The 9,865-nt window shown below is 35.2% G+C and overlaps 1 non-coding gene across 1 annotated transcript; it reads left to right on the forward strand.

The window, feature by feature from the left end:
• The first annotated feature begins 229 nt into the window (after positions 1 to 229).
• LOC112752468 (small nucleolar RNA R71) lies at positions 230 to 337 on the forward strand. Its single transcript, XR_003176904.1, has one exon. It is a non-coding gene; the product is annotated as a small nucleolar RNA R71 (small nucleolar RNA).
• Positions 338 to 9,865: the final 9,528 nt, after the last annotated feature.

The following is a 9,865-nucleotide window of genomic DNA, read 5'->3' on the forward strand; positions in this document are numbered from 1 at the left end:
CATTCAGAGTATCAACCTCAAGAACTCCCTTCTTCGTAGGCGTCCCATTACTCACAGGATTCCTTTCAGAAGTGTACATGAACTGGTTGTTAGCAACCATGTCAATGAGTTCTTGAGATTCTGCAGGCGTTTTCTTTAGGTGAATGGATCCACCTGCAGAAGTGTCCAGTGACATCTTTGATAGCTCAGATAAACCATCATAGAATATATCCAGGATGGTCCATTCTGAAAGCATGTCAGAAGGACACTTTTTGGTCAACTGTTTGTATCTTTCCCAAGCTTCATAGAGGGATTCACCTTCTTTCTGTCTGAAGGTTTGAACATCAGCTCTAAGCTTGCTCAGCTTTTGAGGAGGAAAGTACTTGGCTAAGAAAGCCGTGACCAGCTTATCCCAAGAGTTCAGGCTGTCTTTGGGTTGAGAATCCAACCATAATCTAGCTCTGTCTCTTACAGCAAAAGGGAAAAGCATGAGCCTGTAGACTTCAGGATCTACTCCATTAGTCTTAACAGTATCACATATCTGCAAGAATTCAGTTAAGAACTGAAAGGGATCTTCAGATGGAAGTCCATGAAACTTGCAGTTCTGCTGCATCAGAGAAACTAATTGAGGTTTCAGCTCAAAGTTGTTTGCTCCAATGGCAGGAATGGAGATGCTTCTTCCATGTAAATTGGAATTAGGTGCAGTGAAGTCACCAAGCATCTTCCTTATATTATTATTATTTTTGGCTGCCATCTCCTTTTCCTGTTCGAAAATTTCTGAAAGGTTATCTCTGGATTGTTGTATTTTAGCTTCTCTTAATTTTTTTCTTCAGAGTCCTTTCAGGTTCTGGATCTGCTTTAACAAGAATGTTCTTGTCCTTGCTCCTGCTCATATGACAAAGAAGATGGCACAGAAAAAATAGTAATAATAATATGGATCCTTTATACCACAGTATAGGGATCCTTGTGTTAGTAGAAGAAAAGAAGGGAAGAAAATCTGAACTCAGAGAGAGAGGGGGTTCGGATTTTTGGAGAGTTGAAGGAAAGATGTTAGTATATCAATAAACAAATAGAAGAAGATGAGAGGGGGAAGTGAATTTTCGAAAACAATTTTTGAAAAAGAGTTAGTGATTTTTGAAAATAGTTTTTGAAAAAGTTTAGTATTTTTTTCGAAAATTTTTTTTTTAAATAAAAATAAAAATAATTAGTTAATAAAAAAGAAATTTTTGAAAAAGAGGGAAGATATTTTCGAAAATTAGAGAGAGAGAGTTAGTTGGTAGTTTTGAAAAAGTTAAGAAACAAACAAAGAGTTAGTTAGTTAGTTGAAACAAATTTGAAAAGATAAGAAGTTGGGAAGTTAGAGAAGATATTTTGAAATCAAATTTTGAAAAAGATAAGATAAGAAGATATTTTTTTGAAAAAGATTTGATTTTTAAAATCACAATTAATGACTTGATTCATAAGAAATCACAAGATATGATTCTAGAACTTAAAGTTTGAATCTTTCTTAACAAGCAAGTAACAAACTTCAAATTTTTTTGAATCAAAACATTAATTGATTATATTATTTTCGAAAATTTGATATAAAAATAAGAAAAAGATTTTTGAAAAATATTTTTTTTTTAATTTTCGAAAATAACTAAGAATTTTGAAAAAGATTTGATTTTTGAAAAAGATTTTGAAAAAGATAAGATTTTCAAATTGAAAATTTGATTTGACTCATAAGGAACAACTTGATTTTAAAAATTTTTGAAAAAGTCAACTCAAATTTTCGAATTTGATGAGAGAAAAAGGGAAAGATATTTTTTTGATTTTTTGAATTTTTATGAAAACATGAAAAATATGCAATTCATGAAATTTTTAGATCAAAACAATGAATGCATGCAAGAATGCTATGAATGTCAAGATGAACACCAAGAACACTTTGAATGTCATGATGAACATCAAGAACATATTTTTGAAAAATTTTTAATGCAAAGAAAACATGCAAGACACCAAACTTAGAATTCTTTAATGCTTACGCACTAAGAATTCAAGAATGCATATGATAAACATGAAAAGACACAAAACAAAAAATCATCAAGATCAAACAAGAAGACTTACCAAGAACAACTTGAAGATCATGAAGAACACTATGAATGCATGAAATTTTCAAAAAAATGCAAGATGCACATGCAATTGACACCAAACTTATAACATGACTCAAGACTCAAACAAGAAACAGAAAAATATTTTTGATTTTTATGATTTTCTAATTTTTTTGGATTTTTTTCGAAAATTATTATTGAAAAGGAAAAATAAGGATTCCAAAATTTTTAATATGAATTCCAGGAATCTTGCCATGTTAGTCTAAAGCTTCAGTCCAGGAATTAGACATGGCTCACTAGCCAGCCAAGCTTTCAAAGAAAGCTCCAGTCCAAAACACTAGACATGGCCAATGGCCAGCCAAGCTTCAGCAGGTGATCATGGATTAGCAGCAGGTAGATGAGCAATAACTAAATTGCTCTTGATAACAAATTGCAAGCCTCAGTCCAAATAAATTTAGACATGGCTTTACAGCCAGCCAGGCTTCACATGCTTCATGAAACACTAGAATTCATTCTTAAAAATTTTGAATGAAAATATTTTTTTTTTTTTTGAAAACATTTTTATTTTTTATTTTTTTTTTGAAAACAGATGAGAGATTTTTTAAATTATTTTTGAAAAATTTTTGAAAAGAAAATAAAAAGAAAATTACCTAATCTGAGCAACAAGATGAACCGTCAGTTGTCCAAACCCAAACAATCCCCGGCAACGGCGCCAAAAACTTGGTGCACGAAATTGTGATCACATTAATGTAGTACTCTTTGTTATTGTATGGAATCATTATTATGGCTCTTTACTATGTGTGGACACAACTCCGTTCAACTAACCAGCAAGTGTACTGGGTCGTCCAAGTAATAAACCTTACGTGAGTAAGGGTCGATCCCACAGAGATTGTTGGCTTGAAGCAAGCTATGGTCACCTTGCAAATCTCAGTCAGGCGGATTTAAACATGATACTTTATTAGATTCAAATAAACAATAAAAGGGATAGAGATACTTATGTAGATTTATTGGCAGGAATTTCAGATAAGTGAATGGAGATGCTTTTCGTTCCTCTGAACCTCTGCTTTCCTGCTATCTGCATCCAATCTGCCTTACTCCTTTCCATGGCTGGCTGTATGCAAGGGCATCACCGTTGTCAGTGGCTACATCCCCTCCTCTCAGTGAATCATATGCTCACGCACCCTGTCACGGCACGGCTATTCATCTGTCGGTTCTCGATCATGCTGGAATAGGATTCACCCTCCTTTTGCGTCTGTCACTAACGCCCAACAATCGCGAGTTTGAAGCTCGTCACAGTCATTCAATCATTGAATCCTACTCAGAATACCACAGACAAGGTTTAGACCTTCCGGATTCTCTTGAATGCCGCCATCATTCTAGCGTACACCACGAAGATTCTGGTTAGGGGATCTAAGAGATATTCATTCTAGCTTAATTCATGTAGAACAGAAGTGTTTGTCAGGCACGCGTTCATAAGGGGGAAGGATGATGAGCGTCACACATAATCATCACCTTCATCACGTTCTTGGGTGTGAATGGATATCTTAGAAGCGAAATAAGAAGAATTGAATAGAAAATAGTAGTACTTGCATTAATCTTTGAGGAACAGCAGAGCTCCACACCTTAATCTATGGAGTGTAGAAACTCTACCGTATGAAAATACATAAGTGAAGGTCCAGGCATGGCCGAGATGGCCAGCCCCTCTGATCTAAGAACCAGGCGTCCAAAGATGTCTAATACAATAGTAAGAGGTCCTATTTATAATAAACTAGCTACTAGGGTTTACATGAGTAAGTATTTGATGTATAAATCCACTTCCGGGGCCCACTTGGTGTGTGTTTGGGCTGAGCTTAAGTGTTCCACGTGCAGCGGCCATTTGTGGAGTTGAACGCCAGTTTCTGTGCCAGTTTGGGCGTTCAACTCTGGTTTTGGATCCTTTTCTGGCGCTGGACGCCAGATTTGGGCAGAAGGCTGGCGTTAAACGCCAGTTTACGTCGTCAATTCTTGGCCAAAGTATGGACTATTATATATTGCTGGAAAGCCCTGGCTGTCTACTTTCCAACGCAATTAGAAGCGCGCCATTTCAAGTTCTGTAGCTCCATAAAATCCACTTTGAGTGCAGGGAGGTCAGAATCCAACAGCATCCGCAGTCCTTCTTCAACCTCTGAATCTGATTTCTGCTCAAGTCCCTCAATTTCAGCCAGAAAATACCTGAAATCACAGAAAAATACAAAAACTCATAGTAAAGTCCAGAAATGTGAATTTAACATAAAATCTATTAAAAACATCCCTAAAAGTAACTAGATTCTACTAAAAACATACTAAAAACAATGCCAAAAAGCGTATAAATTATCCGCTCATCAATCACCCTATGGGTACATAGAACTTCAAGGTAAAGACCCAGACAACAGATTCACTGTCAATGGACAGAGAGTCTAGCATTACCTTGAAGGAGATATTGAGCCAAGAGGCTCAACACTGCTACTAAGCTAAGTACAGTGAAGTTCAGCTAAAGATATTAAAGAAGCACTTCTTGGGAGGCAACCCAATGATCAATAGCATGTTATTTTCTATTTTTATTCTCGTTTTTTAGTTAGTTTTCTTCATAATTAGTTTTTATTACTTTGTTTTCTTTTTAAATATTAGTGATCATAAAAAGTGTTTAAACAAGAAATAGAATGATGCAGAACAGAAAACAGAACACCCTGGAGGAAGCACCTTTTTGGCGTTGAACGCCAGAAAAGAGTGAAGCATGGGCGTTTAACGCCCATAAAGGGGTAGCAACCTGGCGTTGAACACCAGCCAGGCAGCCTGGACTGGGCGTTCAATGCCCACAAGGGGAAGCAAATCTGGTGTTGAACGCCAGCTAGGGAGTCTGGACTGGGCGTTCAACGCCCAAAGAGGAAAGCATATCTAGCGTTGAACGCCAGCCAGGGGGCACTGGCTGGCCGTTCAACGCCCAGAAAGGAGGAACAGCCAGCGTTAAACGCCAGAATCAAACCTTTTTGGGCGTTTAACGCCAGAAAGAGGGCAAGGAAGGTAACTTTCCAAAAAAATCTTATCTTTTCTCCATCTTACCTATCATCTCAATTTTTTATTTTTGAAATTCCATGACTTTCAATTCAAATCTTTTTCAATCATTATCTTTTAAATACAATTTCTTTACATATATTTTCAAATTTTAAAATAATCTTTTCAAATCTTGTTTAATTCTTTCTTAAATCTTTTTCAAATTTCATAGTCTTTGCAACTTCTTTTTCAAATCTTCAAAATCTTTTTCATATATTCTATCCTATCTTTTTATCTTTTTCATTTTTTTTTATTTTAAAACCTATCTTTTCTATCTTTTACTAAAATATAAATCATATCTTCCTTATCTTTTATTTATTTAAATTTGAAACCCTCCCTCCCCTCCCTCTATATATTCGTGTTCCCCACTCCCTCATTCACCCCCTCTTATATTTGAATAATTGTACTCATATTCTCTTCTCCTTCACTTTCTTCATCTTCCTTTCTTCCTTTTACTTGAGGACGAGCAAACCTTTTAAGTTTGGCGTGGAAGGAGCCTTGCTTTCTCACTCCATTCGAATCTCATGGCTCCAAAAAGTGGAAAGATCACTTCAAGAAACAACAAAGAACACGGCCAAACAATCATTTTCAAACCTGTCAAATTCTACACCAAGCAACATTAACAACATTATCACAAAATAATGAGTAAGAGGCCTGTAATCCCAGAGGCAAGATTCGAATTAGGAAAAGATGAATACCCGGAGATTTAAGAGTAAATTCAAAAGAGATGCTGGGAGATTCTAGCCAATCCTGAGATCAATGTTGGAGCAAGCATGATCCATGAATTTTATGCAAATCTATGGATGACAGATAAGCAAAAAAAAGATGGACAAGCATTCTATAATTTTCGCACTATGGTCAGAGGGAAGATCATCTATTTTCATCTTGATAGGGTGAGAGAGATTTTTAAATTACCCCTACAAATGGATGACCTTGAATCCTTCAATAGAAGGGTGATAGTGACGGAGGAAAAATGTCGGTAAAGATTTTCACAAAAATATCGTGTTGCAAGCTAAACCGACAATTAAACCTCAATCAATATTTAAAATGTTTGTCACTTAACCAAACCCAATAAAATTAACCGAAGTATTAAACCTCGGGTCATCTCTCAAGGAATTGCAGGGAAGTGTTTTTACGATTGGTTATGGAACAGTATTTTTTGGGTTTTGTAATAAGAGACAAGTAATATAAATAACAGGAAAATAAACTAACAAATAGGAAAAGTCCTAGCAAGGATTGATAATCAGAATTCCTATCCCCATTATCATAGTCACGTGTGATGGTAATTACCTTTTGCTTTTACTTAGTTAACCTCTAACAATTGAAGGTAAGTCAAGTGAGCAATTCAACTTGAGTTCACAAGTCCTAATCAAAGACTAGAGTTAGTGAACCTTAAGCCAACTAGAGACTTTAACAACTCAAGAGTCTCCAAATTATTCAATCCAAGCTAAGAAAATAAAAAGCTAATTTAAAATCCAACCAAGCATTTTATTAAACACTTGGAAGGCATAACATAAAAACATAGAAAACTAACAGGGAATAATAAAACCTAAGACTAACAATTGCAAAAAGGCAACAACCAACAATTAAATAAAGAAGTTATAAACATAAAACATAAAATTGCATTAAAAAGGGAATTGAGAGTAACATAAGAGTTCATAAACTAAATTGGCAACATAGAGTAATCAACAAGAGAAATAGAGAACTAAAGTACTAGAACAATCAAAAGTAGAAGAGAAACTAAATAAAAGCAAAGTAGTTATCTAAAATGGAGAAGAAACTAAACCTAAAAACACTAAAACCTAGAATTCTATGAATGAAGGTGTGAATGATTGATTCCCCCCTCAAGCTCCACTCTGTAGCCTCTAACTTGGATTTTCAGGCCTGAAATGGGTCAAAAAGGAACCCAGAAATCGCCCCCAGCGTTTTATGCAAATTGCAGCACGTGACGCTCTGTCACGTGTACGCGTGCTTGACAAAATCCTGGTCACGCGTACACGTCATCCACGCATACGCGTCGCTTTTCTCCTGCACGAGTCACGCGTACGCGTCGTCCACTCGTGCGCGTCGCTGCCAGGCTCTCAAAACTACACTTTCTTGTGTTACTTCCACTTTTGCATGCTTCGTTTCGATCCTCTGAGCCATCCCTGCCCTATAAAACCTAAAAACACTTAATAAACACGTTATGACATCGAGTGGTAATAAAGGAGAATTAAAAACTAACAACTTTAAGGCCTAGGAAACAAGTTTTCAATCATAGCATAAAATTAGGAAGAAAATTTAAAACATGCAATTTATATGGATAAGTGTGAGAATAATTGATAAAATCCACTCAATTCAATACAAAATAAACCATAAAATAGTGGTTTATCAATCTTTTCACACTTAAAAATTAGCATGTCCTCATGCTAAGCTCAAGAGAAGCTAAAAAGGGGTGAAGAGGGATGGTAGAATGTATGAAATTCAACCTATCTATATGAATGCAACTAAATGAAAAATGCTTCTACTACTATCTATTTATATATATGCATATATGTGGTCAAAGTGAGTCAAATTCCAAGAAATCATATATGCACAATCAAGGGCTAATTCAATCATATCAAAGCACATTCACAATTGAGTTGAGTTATGCAAAAGAATTCAAAAACTTACAAGATAAGCAATGATCAAATATGGACATATGGAATTGAACAATTGAACCCTTACAGAATGTGTATATGCACTCTAATCACTCAAGTGTTTAGGGTTAATCCACTGAAGTCTCCTCTAATCATGCTTTCTAAAACTTTGTTCTTCATCTAACCAATCAACAAATATTTAGTGTACAAATGCAAATATCATGAGGGCTTTTCATGGTTGTAATGGGGCTAAGGTAAGGGTGATGATATATGTATGGCCAAATGAGCTATCATTTGAATCTTTGACTAACTTGAGTTCTTACCTAACACATGCACACACCCTATACAATTCTAAAATCAAGCTTAACCACCCAAAATCTCACTTTTGCATATTTTCACACACTCATGTATCAATTCTAATTCCATCACATACGCATTGATCTTTTTATTGAATTTAACATTGGGATAATTTTATCCCCTATTCATTTATTTCTTCATATATTTCTTTTTTTTTTCAATATGAAAGCATAATACATCAATACATATGGTTTCTATAATTCCACATGAGTATACACCCAAATTCTCAATATTTGTCAATGAAAGAGCGGAAGATTGATGGTTTAGAGGTTATAGTAAACTCTCGTTGCAAGTATAGTTACTAAACAAAACAATCAACCTTTCTTACAAAAGTTTTGGTTATCACAAGTAACAAACCCCTATAAAATTGATAACCGAGTATTTAAACCTCGGGTCGTCTTCTTAAGGAATTGCAGGGAGATATGTTCTTATTATTGGTTATGAGTTTGTAAATTGGGGTTTTGGAAGTAAGGTGGGAATATGTTATATGACAAATAATTTAAATGGCAATTAAAAATAAATAAATACTGTAAAGCAAACTTTTGGGCAAGGTATGAGAAATTGGAAGTCCAGACTTAGTTATCCTTATCAATAACAATGAAAGTTGAATCTTAATTCCACTTTGTTGACCTTTACCAAAGCAAAGGAAAGTCAAGGGACAAATTGGTTTGACCTTCGAATCCTATTTCTTTCCTAAGAAAAGATTGGGATTATTGAAGTTCAACTCAATTGGCAAGATAACAATTATCAACTATGCTGTTGAATTAGATAACTCCTGAGTTACTGATTTCTTAACCAAAACCAAAAGGGAAAATATCTAAATTAAATTAAAAGCATTTATAAATGGAGCAAAGCAAAATTAAATCTGAAAATACCTCGAATTGTATTCACAAAAGAACTTAAATCTGACATAGACATTCATAAATTAAATTGGAGAAATAAATAAAAGAAACATTGAACCTGGGATTGAGAGTCACTCTTAAAACTAAGAGAAGTCCTAAATCCTAATCCTAAGAGAGAGGAGAGAACCTCTCTCTCTAAAATCTACATCTACTCCTAAAATTGTGAATGTGAAAGCTTTTTTTTATGAATGGATTCATTCCCCCACTTTATAGCCTCTAATCTGTGTTTTCTGGGTCGCAAACTGGGTCGAAAACAGCCCAGAAATTGCTGGAGAAGAAATCTGCCACGCTGGTTTTTCGTCACTGCGACGCGGCCACATGGAGCACGCAGTCGCGTCACCTAACATCAAAGCAACTATGGCATATTATATATCAAATCGAAGCCCCGGACGTTAGCTTTCCAACACAACTGGAACCGCATCGTTTGGACCTCTGTAGCTAAAGTTATAGCTGTTTGAGTGCGAAGAGGTCAGGCTGGATAGCTTAGTAATTTCTCCAACTTCTTATATTCCTTCCACTTTTGCATGTTTCCTTTCTATCCTCTGAGCCATTCTTGCCCTATAATATCTGAAATCACTTAACACACATATCAAGGCATCTAATGGTAATAAAAGAGGATTAATAATAAGCAAATATAAGATCAAAGAAGCATGTTTTCAATCATAGCACAAAATCAGGAAGGAAATATAAAACCATGCAAATATTATGAATAAGTGGGTAAAGAGTTGATAAAATCCACTCAATTGACCACAAGATAAACCATAAAATTGTGGTTTATCAACCTCCCCACACTTAAACATTAGCATGTCCTCATACTAAGCTCAAGAGAAGCTATAAAGGAATGAAGAGGAAT

This window comes from Arachis hypogaea, chromosome 15 (genome assembly GCF_003086295.3).
Source record: "Arachis hypogaea cultivar Tifrunner chromosome 15, arahy.Tifrunner.gnm2.J5K5, whole genome shotgun sequence".
Taxonomy (NCBI): Eukaryota; Viridiplantae; Streptophyta; class Magnoliopsida; order Fabales; family Fabaceae; genus Arachis; species Arachis hypogaea.